Consider the following 19,786-nt stretch of genomic DNA (forward strand, 5'->3'; position numbering starts at 1 on the left):
TATATTGCTAAAAACTTTCCCTCTTAGTACCACTTTTGCTGCATCCCATAGGTTTTGGTATGTTGTGTTTTCATTTTCATTTGTCTTCAGGTATTTTTTTATTTCTCCATTGATGCAGTAGCTGTTTTTTATCATATTGTTTAGTCTCCACATATTTGTCACTTTTCCAGCTTTTTTCTTGTAGTTCATTTCTAGTTTCATAGCACTTTGGTCAGAAAAGTTCATTGATATGATTTTAATCTTAAATTTATTGAGACTTGCTTTGTTTCTCAACATATGGTCTGTCTTTGAGAATTTTCCATGTGTACTTGAGAAGAATGTGTATTCTGCTCTCTTTGAATGGAATATTCTATATATATATATATTAAGTCCGTCTGCTATAGTGTGTCATTTAAGGCCACTGTCTTCTTATTGATTCTGATTCTCTGTCCAGATCATCTATCCATTGACATAAGCAGAGTGTTAAGGTCCCCTACTATTATTACGTTGTTGTCAATTTCACCCTTTAGGTTTGTTAATAGTTGCTTTATATACTTCGTTGCTCCTGTGTTAGGTCCATATATATTAATGTATTATATCTTCTCAGTGGAATCTCCTTTTATCATTATATAATGCTCATTTTTGTCTTTTATTATCTTTTTAATCTTGAAGTGTGCTTTGTCTGATATAAATAAGGCTATATCCACTTTCTTTTGCTTGCCATTTGCTTGGAGTATCATCTTCCATCCTTTTACTTTGAGCCTATATTTATCTTTAGAGCTGAGATATGTTTTCTGGAGGCAGCATACTGTTGACTCTTGTTTTTTAATCCATCCAGACATTCTGTGTCTTTTGGTTGGTGAATTGAATCCACTCACATTTAGAGTGATTATTGATATATGAGGGTTTAATACTGCCATTTTGTCTATTGTTTTCTGGTTGTTCTATATTTCCATTGTTTCTTTTTCCTTGTATATTCTGTCTGCCTTTTCAACTTGGTGGTTTTCTGTGGTGTTTTTCTCAGTTTTCTCTTTATTTATGATTTGCGATTCTGCTCTGATGTTTTGTTTTGTAGTTACCATGAGGTTTGTATACAAGATTTCATAGATGAGATAGTCCTTTTTCTGATAACCTTTCATCTCCATTAGCTTATGCAAGTTCCATCCCTTTTCTCATCCCTCTCTATGTTTTTGTTGTCACAAATTACTTTTTTTTTGTGTTATGAGTTTCTGAACAAATTGAAATAGTTATAGTTATTTTTGATTCTTTACTTCCTTTTATAATTTATGTTATAATTAAGTGTTTGCTCACCCATTCTGATATAGAACTGCAATTTTCTGGGTTTTTAGGTCTAGTGGCAATGAACTCCCTTGGCTTTCATTTGTCTGGGAAAGATTTTATTTCTCCATCATATCTGAAGGATAATTTCCCTGGATAGAATATTCTTGGCTGATTGTTGTTGTCTTTCAGTATTTTGAATATGTCATTCCACTCTCTCCTAGCCTGTAGGGTTTCTGCTGAGAAATCTGCTGAAAATGTGATGAGGGTTCCTTTGTAGGTTATTTTCTTCTCTCTTATTTCCCTTCATAGTTTTTCTTTGTCATTGACTTTTGACAGTATTAATATTATATTCCTTGGAGAAGGCCTCTTTGCATTGATGTAATTAGGAGTTCTATTAACTTCAAGTACTTGTATTTCCAGTTCTTTCTCCAGGTTTGGGAAGTTCTCAGCTATTATTTCTTTGAAAAATCTCTCTGCTCCTTTCTCCCTTCCTTTTCTCTTTGGGATATCTATAATCCTTGTGTTACATTTCCTAATTGAGTTGGATATTTCTCAAAGAATTTCTTCATTTTTTAAAACCTTAGTTCTCTCTCCTCCGCCACCTGAATCATATCTACGCTTCTATCTTTGAGCTCACTGATTCTCTCCACTCTAAGTTCTGCTCTATTTTTAATGCTTTCTACATTATTTTTTAATTTCATTCATTGTGTTCTTCATCTCCAGAATTTCTGTGTTTATTTTTAGAGCTTCTATCTCTGTGGTGAGGCATTCCTTCTGTTTATTAATTTCATTCTTGAGCTCATTGAACTGTCTTCTTGAGTTTTCTTGTAACTTGTTGAGTTTCTTTATGACAGCTATTTTGAATTCTCTGTTAGTTAGATTATAATCTTCTGTGACTTCAGGTTTAGTTTCTCAAGTTGTCATTTTCCTTCTCTTCTGCCATGTTACTGTAGTTCTTCATGGTGTTTGAATGATTGATGAATTGGTGTTTGGTGTTTGATGAATTGATCCTCTGCCAGTGCATTTGTAGTAGTAACTGCCTTTTCTTATTTGGATACAGCTTTGGTTGCTTTGGTTCTGAGCTACTTCTGATTGTATTTGAGAGCCTGAACTTTCCAGACTCCACTGCCACTGCCGGAGGCATCATCAGTGCCATCAGTCCCAGAGGAACAACAATCCCACTTGTTCCTCTGGGATTGCTGGAGTCTTGCTGCTTATGATGTTACTTCAGTCTCAGGGATGCCACTGGGATCACCAGGCTGTGAGCACTTCTGCTGCTTCCAGGGTCACCAGGGTCTTATGTTCCTCCACTGGCTCTCCATGAGCTCAGATGCTGCTGCCCCATGCACCACTTGCATTGCTCTTCTGTGTTGTCTGGGGGTGCTGACTGCACTCCTGCCAGAGGTTCTGGGTTCACAGGTATTGCTTTCTCTGCCTGCGACCAGGGTACCTTGGGACTTGTATGCAGCCTCCACTGTTGGTAGAGCTGGTGCTGGGAGTTCCACCACTAAGAGGCTGGGTCACCACTTCTGGCATGGTTCCTGATGCCTCTGGTTGCAGGTTTCACCCTCTGCCTCTGGATGAGGGCCTGGGGGCTGCTTTTTCTGTCCCCTCATCATTGCTCACAGTTGTGTGGGTTGGGCTACTGCTGCTCTGCAGACAGTTCCACAGTTTGGGTTGCTGCCACTGCTGCTCCACAGGAAGTAGCATGCAGACCAAGCCACCCTTGCCTCCACTCACAGTCATGCAAGCATGCAAGCATGCAAGCGTGCATGAGAATCTGCACCCTGGATTGCTGCCACCAGGGCAGGCAGAACAGGATACTCCCCTAGTTCCACTGCTTCCCAGGGGTCCAGTCCACCCACCTTCAGATGTATAGTTGCATGGATTTCTCAGGCATCCTGTTGTGCTGTGTAGGCAATCCTCTTTTGGTCAATGCATGTTCATTTGGTTGTAACTTAGAGAGGTGAGACAAAGGGTACTACTCACTCTGCCATGATGCTGGTGTCACTCTCCTAAGAACTTTTTGCCTAGTACTATATCTCAAATAATTTCTCCTATGTTCTTTTCTAAAATATTTCTAGTTATTTTACATTTAAGTCTATGATGTATTTTGTATTAATTTTTATATAAGGCGCAAGACTTTTGTAATTAAAAAAATTTGATCCACAGCTGCCAAAACAATTTTAATGGAAATTTATCAAATTGGACTAAAAGGAAGATGGGAAGTTCAAAATAAAAGGAGGCTTATGAACCCTGACGTTTCTAAGAGTTGGAAACACACTGATATTATTGTTTATCTGAAAATACTACACTTTTTTCAATGGAAAGGAATGATGAGTCTAAGAGTGGACCCAACAGCCCAGAGGGAGGATTCAAGAATTGTGGAATTCTGAAGCCAGGGACCAGAACTTAGCCCTAACAAGCAACAGTCCCTATCCCTGGATTGGGAGCTCTAGAAACATTTTCCTTGTGGGATTGTCATAGAGTTTATGTGAACTAGTCATTGGCCACCACATGGAGGATGTGAGACTAAGACACCATATTGCATTTTCTAGCCTTAGATGATTTCCCTTCTGCAGGCAGAATGACGTTACTCTATGAAACCTGAAGAACTATACAGCTGAGTCCATGCAACCGTAAAATCCTGAGAAATTATAACTTGATGTTTTATTGGTTCTGTTTGTTTGTTTTGTTTTGTTTTGTTTTGAGGAAGATTAACCCTGAGCTAACTACTGCCAGTCCTCCTCTTTTTGCTGAGAAAGCCTGGCCCTGAGCTAACATCCATGCCCCTCTTCTTCTATAATATATATGTGGGATGCCCACCACAGCACGGCGTGCCAAGCGGTGCCTTGTCTGCACCCGGAATCCGAACTGGCGAACCCCAGGCTGCCGAGAAGCAGAATGTGCGCACTTAACCGCTGCATCACCTGGCCAGCCTCTTGATGCTGTTTTAAAAGTCACTATATTATGTAGTGGTCATACAACAACAGATAATTGAAACAAGGCTATTACTTAATTTTGCCTTTTAATCTTCTCAATCTCATCCATTATTTTGAAATTGCACTATTATGCTTATTTAGTTTTTGTGTCTAGAAACCATAGGGAAGAAGGCAATTCCAAGCAATAATATTGACTTAGATCCTAAACTGCAAGAGTGTGCCAGAGTTGTTTCTACAGGAAAATCGTCTTTATTTTGCAGTAAAGAGCCTGTGCATTCAGTCATAATTTTTGTATTTGAGCTGTTGTTTCAATTATAAACGTAGCTCTCTCCCGTGGAGTCTATTTGTGTAATCACACGTTTAAGTTTAGGTTAATTCTTGGTTGTAACCTTATCCTGACTTTCTTTTACTCATCAGGAAAACTTCTATTTATCATCATCTTCATTGTCACTTTCTCCGAACACACAGTACACTACCGGCAATTATTTAGAAATAAGTAACTTTTTAAAAAGTTATGGCAGCAAGGTGTATAAAATATCATTGTGAAAATGGCTTTATCACACCATTGGTTCCTATTGACATTACGAATGTCATTACGGAAAAATAAAAAATGTTAAATGAAACTGATTTGGATATCATATCTCCTTTCCAAAACAATTATTGGGAGAAAATAATCTTTTCTTGTCAAAGCTTTGGTACACATGAGCAAAGCGCTGTTGTGTAGCCTTCTATAAATACTTATAATGCATTATGATAAATAGATGCCTCATTTCTCCCTAAGAGAAATAACTAAGTAATTTATTGCCATCAATCATAAAGCAGATTTCTTTTACACGTCTACAAAACCACATTCTATCACATCAGCTCACATAGCATCAAACTTACAAGAAGGAGGAAATGAGAACATTTACATTTAAAGTGAATTATCGTTAGTGCACTTGTGACTAGAAGACTTGGTGTACATCCATCTGAATTTATCTTTTCTATTTTTAAGATATTGCATTTCCTTTATTAGAATATAGCTAAATTTTCACTAAGTTTCCTCCCGCGATTTCTCAGATCATTTACTTGTATAGTGAGGATGAGTAGAGCCAGGTCTACTCAATTAGGCTAACACTTATATTCATTCTGTCTTATAGATCCATCTGTATTAGCAAATTAAATTGTTGTGCATAGTATATCCATTAAAATCTGAGCTCTAGGAGGGCAAATATCTTTGTATCCTATATACCTAGGCATCAAATGGGGATTTAATAAATTTTTAATTAATTAAAATGCTTCGTATTGATTCACTGGTAAATTTTAACCCATCATGAACAATAACTTGAGTGATTGATTTTTAATTATGCATAAATATTTTTATGGAGTAAATTAAGGTGAAATAGGAGGTCTGGTAGCATTAGTGATTATCATTTGTACTTCTCTTACTCTATTAATTAATTGCATTGTTTACTACTCTTTGCTAATTACTTGTTGACAGTGCTACCAACTCCTGTTCCTTGAGCTATCCTATCTTGTGTGTGAAATATTGAACCCTGTCTGGGCCTGGTGCTATTAGAAAGCAGAAATGGTTAAGAAATCTCTCAACCCCTTCATGTTTGGGAAACAACTAGTCAGAAAGAACCAGCCTGCCCTCCTTTATTCAGAGATAAGCCCCACCTCTGCCCCACCTCGTGACTCCTGTAAGACTTATTGCTCATCCTTCTTCATGATCATGATCGTCTTGTTTAACTGGTTCCATAAGACCCCAAGTTTTCTCCTTCTTCTTTGAGACATTCTGCATTAATGAATATTTTTCCTACTGCAGTAACCTGAATATAATCATCACTTTAACTGGGCAGTACATTCCATATTTCACGTGAGAGATGCCTTGATATGGAAATGCATGACTGGGGTAAAATAAATATGATAATTAAAATAAAAATATTAAGTACTTGATTAACATAATTCTATTTTAAATCATGCACACACAATGCAGGCATTCAATAGCGTATCTTAGAAAGAAAAGTGAAATTCAACAACTTACTGGGTTAAAATAGTTTCAGTAATAGATTATTCTTCTTCCTGTGTTTTTAGATAGTTCATTATCAAAATAAGGACAAATATGAGTTTGCAGTCATTTCGATAATAACCAACTATTTAACTGTAGAGAAATAATAGTCCAGCTGTTCTTTAAACTACTTTGAGTAGTGTATTTATTTCCTATTGTTACTGTAACGAATTATCACAAAATTAGTGGCTTAAAACACACAAATTTATTAACAGTTTAGGCCATCAGATGTCCAAAGTGAATCTTCACTGCACTAAAATCAAGGAGTCAATAGGGGTGTGTTCCTTCTGAAGGATTTAAGATAATCTGTTTTCTTGCTTTTTCCAACTTCTAGAGGATGCCCACATTCCTTGGCTTATGGCCCACCGCCAACAACAGTAGTTGAGTCTTTGTCATATCACATTACTCAGGCCTCTTCTTGTGCGTCCCTCTTCCACTTCAAAGGACTCTTGTGATTACATTGGGTCTAACAGTGTAAGCAAAGATAGTGTCCCCATCCTAAGGTCAGCTGATTGGCAAACCTTAATTCCCCTTTGTCATGTAACATAACGTAGTCACAGGTTGCGGAGATTAGCACTTGCATGTCTTCAAGCAGCTATTATTTTACCCATCACAGATAATATATTCATGTTTTACCCTAAGTGAAAATAGCCTAAGTTCTTCTGGCAGGAACAGTCCTAGGAAAATTGTGCTGTAGATGAGGTTTCTCTGCTCTCGTCTAAGATCGTTTTCTTTTCTTTACCCAGGGTTTGTTCCTGCCCCAACTAGGACTTTTGCTCAGCCCCTGTCTCTCTGCCCCATTATTCCTCTGCACGAACCTGCTCTCAGGAAAGGATCTAATGAATTCAGTCCTAGTACAGGTGTATGTGGCCAGTGGTCTAATTCATTGCAGATCTTGCCTCCTCAGATTTTTATGGTTTAACAGATGCTAACATGTGTAATTTCAGAGATAAATGTGAACGTGGGAAGCATTGTGCTGGTGGAAGTGCTTCTCAGAGCTCAGAGACCGTCATGTACAAAACCAGCCACGTAAAGGAGATCTCTGGGATTGTACTCTTGTTAAAGTTCCTTCAGGAAAGAGAGATTTCAATCTTGGACCTAAGTAGGAGCATAGGTAAATGATTGCCTAGCTGCTTACCCTAATCTAGTCCCCAAATCTCCATGTGGTACAGAAAATAAAATAAAATAGAACAAAAATCCTTTAAACATACATTAGGCATAAAGTCAATGCTCCTCATATAGGTCTTAAAACTTAGGTCACCTAGAAAGAAGATAAGAATTATTAATATCAGGAATAAAAGAGAAGACATTGCCATAGATCCTAAACATTAAAAGAGTTATAAAGAAACATTATAAACTAAATTTTATTCCATTAAATTCAACACCTTAAATGAAATAAATAAATTTTAGAAAGTTGCAAATTTTCAAGCCCATGGATGATGAAATAGAAAAATATGAATAGGCAAATATTTATTACTTAATGAATTCATAATTATAAACATTCCTATACAGAAAATTTCAGGACCAGAGAGATTTCTTAGTGAATTTTTCCAAGAAAGAAGAAATAATACCAATTATACACAAAATCTTTCAAAACAAATAGAAAAACTCTTTCTAATTCATTTTAAGAGGACAGCTTTATCTTGATATCAGAGCACTGAGCCATTACAAGAAAATAAAACTATAGATAGCATCTTTCAAGAACATAGATGCAAAACTCCATAACCAACCATAACCATGTTAGCAAATCATATCTATTTATTATTATACACGATAATAATTCTTGACTTTTAACAAAATAATGCTGGGACAAATGGATATCCATATGAAAAATAATGAAGTTGGACCCTTATCTCACAACATACACCAAAAAAAAAAACTTAAAATGGATTAAATACCTAAATGTAACAGATAAAACTATAAAACTCTTAGAAGAAAGCACAGGATTAAATCCACATGAACTCAGATTTAGCAATAGATTCTTAGATATGACACTAAAGCATGGATGACAAAAGAAAAAAATAGATAAATTAGACTTCATCAAAGTTTAAAGCTTTTGTGCTTCAAAAGACATTACTAAGAAAGTGAAAAGCTAACCAACAATATAGGAGAAAATACTTGCAAATCACACATCTGATGAGGGATTTGTATCTTGAATATATAAAGAACTCTTACAAATGCAAATGCAAATCAAAATTACAATAAGCTATGACATCACCACCACTAGAATGGCTATAATCAAAGAGAGATAATTACAAATTTTGATGAGAAAGTGGAGAAGTCAGAACTGTCATACATTGTTGGTCAGAATGTGAAATGGTGCAGTCACTTTGAAAAAGAATCTGGCAGATTTTCAAATTGCAAACGTAGAATTAAATATGACCCAGCAATTCCACTCGTAGGAACATACCCAGGGGCAATGAAAACATATGCCCACACAAAAACTTGTGCATAAATATTTATAGCAGCATTATTTGTGTTAGCCAAAAGGTGACCACAATCCAAATGTTCATCAGCTTCTTAATGGGTAAACAAGATGTGGTGCATTCATACAGTGGAACGTTGTTTGCTTATATGGAAGGACCCTGAAAGCAGTATGCCTAGTGAAAGAAGCCAGTCACAAAACATGACAATTTTATGATTTACTTATACAAACTATTCAGAATAGGCAAATCTATAGAGACAAAAAAGTAGATTAATAGTTGCTTAAATAAGGGATGATGGAAGGATAGGAGGATAAAAGCTAAAGGGTACAAGGTTTCTTTTTGAGGTGACGAAAATGTAAAATTGACTCTGGTGATGGTTGCACAAGCCTGAATATACTGAAAACCATTGAAATGTATACTTTAAATGGGTGATTTGTATGATATGTGAATCACATTTCAATAAAGCTGATAACTTCAAATTTTCCTAGCTGCTGTCTGAGGTTCCAGCTTATAATCAGCCTGCATTTTAGACCTAACTGGGATCCTGCCTGGAGCTCAAGAGGGACAGTGGGCACTTCCTCCGCCCTCTCCCTTGTGTTTGTTACAGCAATAAGATCAAATCTCCAGCTTCTCCATAGAAGGAGATTGTCCACACATCTAGCACCCAAACTGTTACAGTTGCCATCTGAGTGACTGGCACCTAAATCGTCTAGCTTTGGGTGTTGATGGAGCTCGGCATTCATGTGTCACCCAGGACCACACAAAACAAAGGGGCAGTTCTATTTGGGTGCAAAAGCATTCCCAGCAACTATATCCTCTGGCTCGGCACAGAGTGAGTAGACAAAAATTCCCAGTTGTGGTTTTGTCCCTGATAGGGTCTAGATTGCATGTCTAATGTCTTGAATTTCCCAGCTGCTACCTGAAGATTGGGCTTCCAATTAGCCTGTATTGGGGCATTGGGGAACTGAAGGGGCAGACAATTAATAACAAATTGGAAGTTGATGTTAAAAATGCCACTTTTAATAGGATATGTAATATAAAATACCTTAGAATCAATTTAACAAAACATTGCTGATGGAAATTAAAGATGACCTAAATAAATGAACAAATGTTCTATTGCTCTCAAATTCATTTATAAATGCAATTCTGATAAAAATCTGAGAAGGCCTTTTTTTGGTGATGAACTTGAGAAAAATTTATATGGAACCACTTTAGACCTCGAAGAACCAAAATTATTAAAAAAAATAATGACAATTTTGGAAAGTATACACTACTTAATGTCAAGTGTCACTATAAATATACCATAATACTTCAGATAAATATATAGATCCATGGAACAGGATAAATAGTACAGAAATTGTCTCACATGTATACGGTCAAATAATTTTTGACAAAAGTGCTAAGTTCATTCAATAGAGATAGGAGGATCTTTTCAAGAAAGAGTATTGGAATAATTGTATATCCACCTGAAAAATTGTATCCCCATTGAAAAAAATATAAAAATCTGATCCATACCTCACAACATACACAGAAAGTAATTTGAAAAAATCATGGAATTAAATGTAAAGCTAAAACTACAAAACTTATAAAAATCCTTGTGACCCTGGGTTAGCCAAAGATCTCTTAGATAAAACACAAAAAGTATTAACCACAAAAAACATGATAAATTGTATTTTGTAATTTTAAGCTATTGCTCTTTAAAAGTCACTGCTAATACAAAGAAAAGAAAAGATATAAACTGGGAAAAAACATTTGCAAAAAATATAGGTGATAACAGATTGTATCTACAATAAACAAGGAATGTGTAACTCTCACAATTGAATAACAGAAGGCAAAACACACAATTTAAAAAATAAGTAAAAGATTTGAACAGACACTTCACCAAAGAGAATGCAGGAATGTCAAATAAGTGAATAAAAAGGTTGTTTAGCATGTTTAGTCATTAGGAAAATGCAAAGTAAAACTACAGGGAGATGTACCTACATACTAACTAGAATAGATAAAATTTTTAAAAACTAACAATACTAATTGCTGGATAGTATGTGTAACATTTGGTACAAAATGGTTCGACACATTGGAAAAGAGTTTGGCACTTTTATACAAATTAATCATATATTATAACCCAGCAATCTCATTTCTACAGATTTATGCAAAAGAAATAAAAACATGTGTCTACACAAAAAGTACCATGCTAATGTTCATTGAAACTTTATTCATAACAGGGAACTCAAATTTCCATCAATCTAGTGAACAGACTGTGGTATTTCCATGAAATAGAATACAACCTTTCAATTTAAAAATAACATTACTGACACAAACAACATGAATGTATCTCAAAAGCATTATTCTTTGAGAAAGATGCCAAATATAAAACATTACATACAGTTTATTTCATTTCTAAGAATTTCTAGACAGGTGTCAAGATGGCAGCTTAGGCAGATTCTGAATTCACTTCCTCCCATGGACACAACCAATTTACAACTACTCTGGGAAGAACTACCCCTGAGAGAGAACTGAAAACTGGATAAAAAGAACCCCTGCAACAAGGGATGGTCCTGACTGAGGTGGAAGAGACAGAAATTACTTTCTGCAGAGGGGAAAAGCCACCTTTGCAAGTCACGGTGCTACATGGCCAGCTGGGAGCAATCCTAAGTTATGCAGCCTTCCCTGGAACAGTGGGGACCTAAGAAGGGGAGCATTTCTGCTATAAGCATCCTTTGGACTTGGTACAACCGAAACAAGTCTCATAATATCAAGCTTTGCTGGCTACTAACAGCAATGGGGAATACCCCCAGAAAAGCTATTGGACATAAGGGAAGAAAAAAACAGCTGGCTCTTAAAGGGCCCACCCCAAAATTCACCCCCTGTCAGAAAGCAACCTAAAATCACCAGAAAGAAAGGTGAACAGTCTTTTGGTGAAAAGAGACTCACCTGATAGGGTCTGAGTGCATCTCAGTGAGAGGTGAGACTTCTCCAGGGACTGAGACCTTGGTGGCAGCCATTATTGCAACCTAGTACAGGTGTTCTGACAAAGACACTGGCAGACGTCATTGGAGTTCTTCCCCAGGCTTGCTAGCTCAGCATCTGCCCCACGCACTAGAGCACTGATTTAATCCAGCCGAGCCAGAGCAGGTAGCCTGCCCTAGGGTCTGGCCTCAACCAACAGTAAGCCCTCAGGCAACTTATGGGCCTGGATAGGTTAGATGCCTGGATCCTCAGCAGTCTGGGCAAGTGGATCTGCCTCTGAAGGGCAGGGCATGTTGGAGAAGCAGGTGGAGTGTGTGGGGCCTCTGCAGTGGGGCAACTGGGTCTGCTTCAGGGGGCTACGACACACACATGGGGCAGAACCAATCAGAAATGAAGAATAAAATACTGGAAGTGAAAAATTCACTAGAGGTACTCAATAACAGAGTAGATGATACAGATCAGCAAACTGGATTAAAAACTAGAGGAAATGACCCAAGTTGAACAGACAAAATAAAAAACAATTAAAAAGTGAGAAAAGTCTAACAGACCTCTGGGACAACATCAAGCACACTAACATTTGTATTATAGATGTCCCAGAAGGAGACAAGAGAGAGAAATGGGCAGAGACTCTATTTGAAGAAATAATAGGGGGCCGGCTCCATGGCTGAGTGGTTAAGTTCACTTGCTCTGCTGTGGCGGCCCAGGGTTCAGATCCTGGGCGCGGACATGGCACCACTCATCAGGCCACATTGAGGCGGTGTCCCACATCCCACAACTAGAAGGACCTGCAACTAAGATATGCAGCTGTGAACAGGGGGGGTTTGGGGAGATAAAGCAGAAAAAAACAAAAAAGAAAGAATAGCTGAAAACTTTCCTAACGTAAGGAAGGAAACAGACATCCAGGTACAGTAAACACAGAGAGAACAAAATAAGATAAACCCTAAGAGGCCCATACCAAGACACATTATAATTAAAATGTCAAAATTAAAGATGAAGAGAGAATCCTAAAAGCCACAAGAGAAAGGCAATCGGTAACATACAAAGGAAACTCCATAAGGTTGTCAGCTGATTTCTCAACAGAAACCTTACAGGTTAGGAGGGAGGGGCATGTTATATTTAAAGTGCCAAAAGGAAAAACACCTACAACCAAGAATACTCTACCCAGCAAGGTTATTCAGAACAAGGGAGAGATAGAGTTTCTCAGATCAACAAAAATTAAAGGCGTTTATCCCCAAGAATCTGGTTTCACAAGAAACGCTAAAGGGACTTATTTAAGTGGGAAAGATGAGGACTACAAATAGGAATAAGGAAATTACCCTCCTCCCCAAAATGCAATAAAATCACTGGTAAAGGCAAAAATATAGTAAGGTAGCAGGTCAACCATCTATGAAGATAGTATGAAGGTCAAAAGACCAAAGTACTAAAATTACCTATTTCAGTGATAAGAGGGTAATGGATAACACACACAAAAAGGAGGTTAGATATGATATCAAAAACATAAAATGTGGGAGGAGAGGAGTAAAAGAGCAGAGATTTTAGAAAGAGGTCAAACTAAAGAGACCAGTAACATAATATAGATTGCCATATATGTAAGTTATTATATATGAACCTCATGGTAATCACAAACCAGAAACCTATAATAAATACACAAAAAAGTAAGAGGCCCACCCAAAGGAACTCAAATGTAACACTTAAGAAAGCCATCAAATCACAAAGAAAGAGAGCAAGAGAAGAAAAAAGGAACAGAGAAGAACTACTAAAACACCCAGAATAAACGTAACAAAATGGCAATAAGTACATACTTACCAATAGCTACTTCAAATGTCAATGGACTAAATGCTCCAATCAATAAATGCTCCAATAGAGTGGCCAAATGAATAAAAACCAAGACCCATACATATGCTGTGTACAAGAACCACACTTCAGACCTAAAGACACTCACAAACTGAAAGTGAAGGGATGGTAAAAGATACTCCATTCAAATGGCAATGAAAACAAAGCTCAGGTAACAATACATATATCAGGGAAAATAGACTTTAAAACAAAAACTGTAACCAAATACAAAGAAGGGCCCTACACAATCATAAAGAGAATAATTAAACAAGAGGATACAACACTTGTAAATATCTATGTACCCAACATAGGAGCACCTAAATATATAAAGTATATATTAACAGACACAAAAAGAGAAATAGTAACACGATAATAGTAGGGGACTTTAACACTGCACTTACACCAATGGATAGATCATCCAAACAGAAGATCAATAAGGAAACATTGGCCTTAAATGACTCATTAGACCAGATGGACTTGGTAGATATATACAGAACATTCCATCCCAAAACCACAGAATATCCATTCTTTTCAAATGCATATGGAACATTCTCCAGGACTGATCACATATTAGGCTACAAAACAAGTCTCAATAAGTTTAATAAGACTGAAATAATATCAAGCATATCTTCTGACTACAAAAGTATGAACCTAGACATCAAATACAGGAAAAACATAAAAAAAGCCACAAATAGGTGGAGAGTAAACTAAATGCTACTGAACAACGATTGGGTCAATGAAGAAATCAAAAAATACCTGGAGACAAATCAAAATACTACATGCCAAAATCTGTGGGATACAGAAAAAGTGATTCTAAGAGGGAAATTTATAGCAATTCAGGCCTACCTCAACAAATGAGCAAAATCTCAAATAAACAATCTCTACCAGTGCATCTACAGGAACTGGAAAAAAGAACAAACGAAGCCCAAAATCAGTAGAAGGAAGGAAATAAAAAAAAAATCAGAGCAGAAATAAATGAAATAGTGGCTTAAAAATCAATAGATAAAATCAATGAAACCCAGAGCTGGTTCTTTGAAAGATAAGCAAAATTGACAAACCTTAGCTACACTCACCAAGAAAAAAAGAGAGAAGAGTCAAATAAATAAAATCAGAAATGAAAGAGGAGAAAGTACAGTGGACACCTCAGAAATACAAAAGATAATAAGAGAATACTATGAAAACCTATACGCCAACAAATTCGATAATCTAGAAGAAATGGATAAATTCTTAGCATCATACAACCTTCCAAAACTGAATCAACAATAAATAGAGAATTTGAATAGACCAATCATCAGTAAGAAGTTCAAAACAGTAATCAAAAACCTCCCAAAAATAAAAGTCCAGGACCAGACAGCATCGTCCCTGGTGAATTTTAGCAAACATTCAAAGACTTAATACCTATCCTTCGCCAAACTCTTTCAAAAAATTGAAGAGGAGGGGAGGTTTCCTAACTCATTCTAGAAAGCCAAAATTATCCTGATACAAAAACCAAACAAGGACAACACAAAAAATGAAAATTACAGGCCAATATCACTGATGAACATCAATGCAAAAATCCTCAACAAAATACTAGCAAATCAAATACAACAATACATTAAATAGATCATACACCATGGTCAAGTGCAATTTATTCAAGGAATGCAGGAATGGTTGACCATCCACAAATCAATCAATGTGATAAACCACATTAACAAAATGAAGGATAAAAATCACACGGTCATCGCAATAGATGCAGAGAAATAATTCAACAAGACACAGAATCCATTTCTGATAAAAACTCTGAATGAAATGGGTATAGAAGGAAAGTACCTTAACATAAAAAAGGCCTTCTATGACACACCCACAGCTAACATCATTCTCAATGGAGAAAAACTGAAAGCTACCCCTCTAAGAACAGGGACCAGACAAGGATGCCAACTTCCACCACTCTTATTCAACATAGTATTGGAAGACCTAGCCAGAGCAATCAGGCAAGAAAAATAAATAAAAAGGATCCAAATTGCAAATGAAGATATGAAACCGTCACCCTTCGAAGATAACATGATTTTATATACAGAATATCCTAAAGAATCCACCGAAAAACTATCAGAAATAATGAATACAGTAAAGTGGCAGGATACAAAATCAACATAAAAAATCAGTTGCATTTCCATACACTAACAACTAAGTAGAAGAAAGAGAAATTAAGAAAATAATCCCATTCACAATTGCTACAAAAATAATAAAATACTTAGGAGTAAATTTAACCAAAGAGACTAAAGATCTGTACACTGAAAACTATAAAACATTTTTTAAAGAAATTGAAGAAGACACAAAGAAATGGAAAGATATTCCATACTCTTGGATTAGAAGAATAGTTAAAACGTCCATACTTCCTAAAGCAATCTAAAGATTCAATGCAGTCCATATGAAAGTCCCAATGACATTTTTCACAGAAATAGAGCAAAGAATCCTAAATTTCTTTAGAACAACAAAAGATCCTGAATAACCAAAGAAATCCTGAGAGAAAAGAACAAAGCTCAAGGTATCACACTCCCTGATTTAAAATATGCTATAAAGCTATAGTAACCAAAATAGCATGGTACTGGCACAAAAACAGACACACAGATCAACGGAACAGAATCAGGAGCCCAGAAATAAACCCACACATTTATGGACAGCTAATTTTTGACAAGGGTGACAAGAACATACAGTGGAGAAAGGAAAGTCTCTTTAATAAATGGTGTTGGGAAAACGGGACAGCCACATGCAAAAGAACGACAGTAGACAATTACCTTACACCATACATGAAAATTAACTCAAAATGGATTAAAGACTTGAATGTAAGACTTGAAGCCATGAAACTTCTAGAAGAAAACATAGGCAGTATGCTCTTTGACATCAGTCTTAGCAGCACATTTTTGGTATCATTTCTGACCGGGCAAGGGAAACAATAGAAAAAATAAACAAGTGGGACATCATCACACTAAAAGTCTTCTGCACAGCAAAGGAAATCATCAACAAAATGAAAAGACAACCTAAGAATTTGGAGAAAATATTTGCAAACCATGCACCTGATAAGGGATTAATATCCAAAATATACAAAGAACTATACATCTCAACAACAAAAAAAACTAACAACCCAATTCAAAAATGGGCAAAAGACCTGAACAATCATTTCTCCAAAGAAGATATAAGGATGGCCACGAGGCACATGAAAAGATGTTCAACACCCTTAACTATCAGGGAAATGCAAATCAAAACTACAATGAAGGGCTGGCTCTGTGGCCGAGTGGTTAAGTTCGCGCGCTCAGCTGCGGCAGCCCAGGGTTCGGATCCTGGGTGCAGACATGGCACTGCTTATCAGGCCGCGTTGAGGCGGCATCCCACATCCCACAACTAGAAGGACATGCAAGTAGGATATACAACTGTGTACAGGGGGGGTTGGGGGAGATAAAAGCAGAGAAAAAAAAAAAAAGATTGGCAACAGTTGTTAGCCCAGGTGCCAATCTTTGAAAAAAAAAAGAAAAAAGGAAGACTGACAACAGTTGTTAGCCCAGGTGCCAATCTTTAAAAAAAAAAGCTACAATGAGTTATCACCTCACGCCTGTCAGAACGGCTATAATTAACAAGACGGGAAACAACAAATATTGGAGAGGATGTGGAGAGAAGGGAACCCTCATACACTGCTGGTGGGAGTGCAAACTGGTACAACCACTATGGAAAACAGTATGGAGATTCCTCAAAAATTAAGAATAGAACTACTGTACAATCCAGGTATTCACCAGCTTGGTATTTAGCCAAAGAACATGAAAACACAAATGCATAAAGATTCAGGCACCCCTGTGTTCATTGCAATATTATTCACCAAAGCCAAGGCTTGGAAGCAATCTAGGTGCCAATCAAAGGATGAACAGATAAAGAAGATGTGGTCTATGTACACAATAGAATACTACTCAGCCATGAGAAACAATGAAACCTGGCCATTTGTGACAATATGGTTGGATCTTGAGGGTATTATGCTAAGAGAAATAAGTCAGAGGGAGAAAGTCAAATACCATATGATCTCACTCATAAGTAGAAGATAAAAACAACAACAAATAAACACAGAGAAACAGAGATTGGATTGGTAGTTACCAGAGGGGGAGGGGGTCGGGAGGAGGGTGAAAGTGTTGATTTGGCACATGTGTGTGGTGATGGATTGTAATTAGTCTTTGGGTGGTGAACCTCATGTAATCTACACAGGAATCAAAATATAATGATATGCACCTGAAAAAAAGAAATTCTAGGAGATGCAAAACTATAGAGATAATGAAATAAGTGGTTTCAAGGACTGATGGTAGGGATCTGGGAATTGACTAGAAAGTGCATCATACGAACTTTTACCATGATAAAACCATTGTGTATCATGATTGTGGTGGTGTGTGGAAATACATTTCCCAAAATGCATCAAATTGTAACTTAAAAATGGAGAATGTTATTGTATGTAAATGAGACTCTAATAAAGCTGATATATAAAATAACACACAATATTGAAGCTCTATTCCAGTAATAACAAAGTAGTTCATATCAACTAACCCACCAGATATGCCAATTTCAGACTCTGGAAAAAATATAAAACAAGTCTTCGAAACCATGGAAGAACCAGTAAAAGTAGGCAGAAACTCTAGAGAACTCTAACTTTGAAAGAAGAGAACCCCATTGGGTGAGATTTACCTTGAAAATCCTCCACTATTCAAATTTAGGGTAAGTTGAGTATCAAAATAAGTAATGGTAGTAATAAATTACAAACTATCAGATTTTCAAAATGAATCCATATTGTTATAAATACATAAATGCATAGAAGAGAAAATTCTTCCTTATAGAATTCCAACTAATAAATTTAGAATGGATGATGGAGTTAGAAAATCATTGATAAGTACTAAAATTATAGGTAAAAGTTTGATGAGGACCAATATATTTGCTTAATATCAAATCATTTCTTCACAAATTTCTCATAAATTACGAAAGGAAAAATAAGAATTGAAGCAAGAAGTAAAATAATTCCTGAATTTGATTAGAAAGTACACTGGTGTTCCTCATGCTATTTTCCAATTTTCTATAAACAGTGAAATTATATCAAAGTAATTTTTTTAATTTGATATAGATCATAGACAATAGTAACCAAATGTCTATTATCCTGAGAATGGGTAGACAGATTGTGGTGTATTCACTTTGGTGTCTATTCAACAATGAATAATGAAATATATGATACACACAAATAAGGATAAACTCCCAAAACATTACATTGCATGAAAAATCCAGACGTAGAATTCACAGTGTATGATTTCATTTATGTGAAACTCAAGAACAGGAAAAATTAATTAACTGACGATGATTGAAATTAAAACAGTTGCTACCCTCGGGGAATGGAGATTTTGGGGAAGACAGCATAAAGAAACATTTTGGGGTGATTGAAATGTTCTATAGCTTCACAGGGGAGGTGGTTACTCTGGTGTATAAATTCATCAAAACATCGCCACACACTTGAAATCTGTGCATTTTACTATATGTGCATTTTACCTCAATTTTTTTAAATGCCACTATATGAAGTTCACAATTAAAAGCAGAAAGAGAAAATTAAACTTTAAAAAGTTTTAGCTCCGTATTTGCTTTTTCCATGAAAGTCAGCCTACATAATCTTAGCTAATGCTAAATCTCATATCCTGTGTTCGCTTCTGATTATGGGTCCGTTCTCAGCTCTAATCCACAAATTAACACTTAAGTAGTTTTTAGCAGCACTAGTTGCTAATATTTTTATAACCAGACCAATTTTCAAAATTACTTTCAAACTTTTAAGCAGTCAGAACCGGGCTTCTGGGCTTCCTGCCTTAGTTCCTGATGCTCATTAGTTTGGGATTTGGAAATGGCCTAATAAGGCTGGACCACAGCTCTGCTGAGACATAACTAGGTCAGCTCTAGGATTCTTTACAGCCTCCAATTCTCATATTTAATGACTATCTCAAAGAGTGAGGTGAAAAATTTTCCTTCTAGAGTAAATCATAATATTTCAAAGAGACTGTTCGTTGTTCCAGAATAGGTCGTACAAACAGTATGATTTTTGCATGCAAACGAAACCTTTTTTCAAGTAGAAGACAAAATTTATGCCCCTGAAGAGTCTTTCATACCTATGAGGTTAAAGCCTTTACAGACTTACATTACAAACAGATAAAGTCAAAAAGCTCTAGTATCACAAAATGTCTAGGAAGAGACAAGAGGTCAGTTGACTTGCTGAAGTTCTCAGGAGGATTCATCAACAGAACTAGAGCAGAAATTTTATACCTCCTGTT

This window comes from Equus przewalskii, chromosome 8 (genome assembly GCF_037783145.1).
Source record: "Equus przewalskii isolate Varuska chromosome 8, EquPr2, whole genome shotgun sequence".
NCBI lineage: Eukaryota > Metazoa > Chordata > Mammalia > Perissodactyla > Equidae > Equus > Equus przewalskii.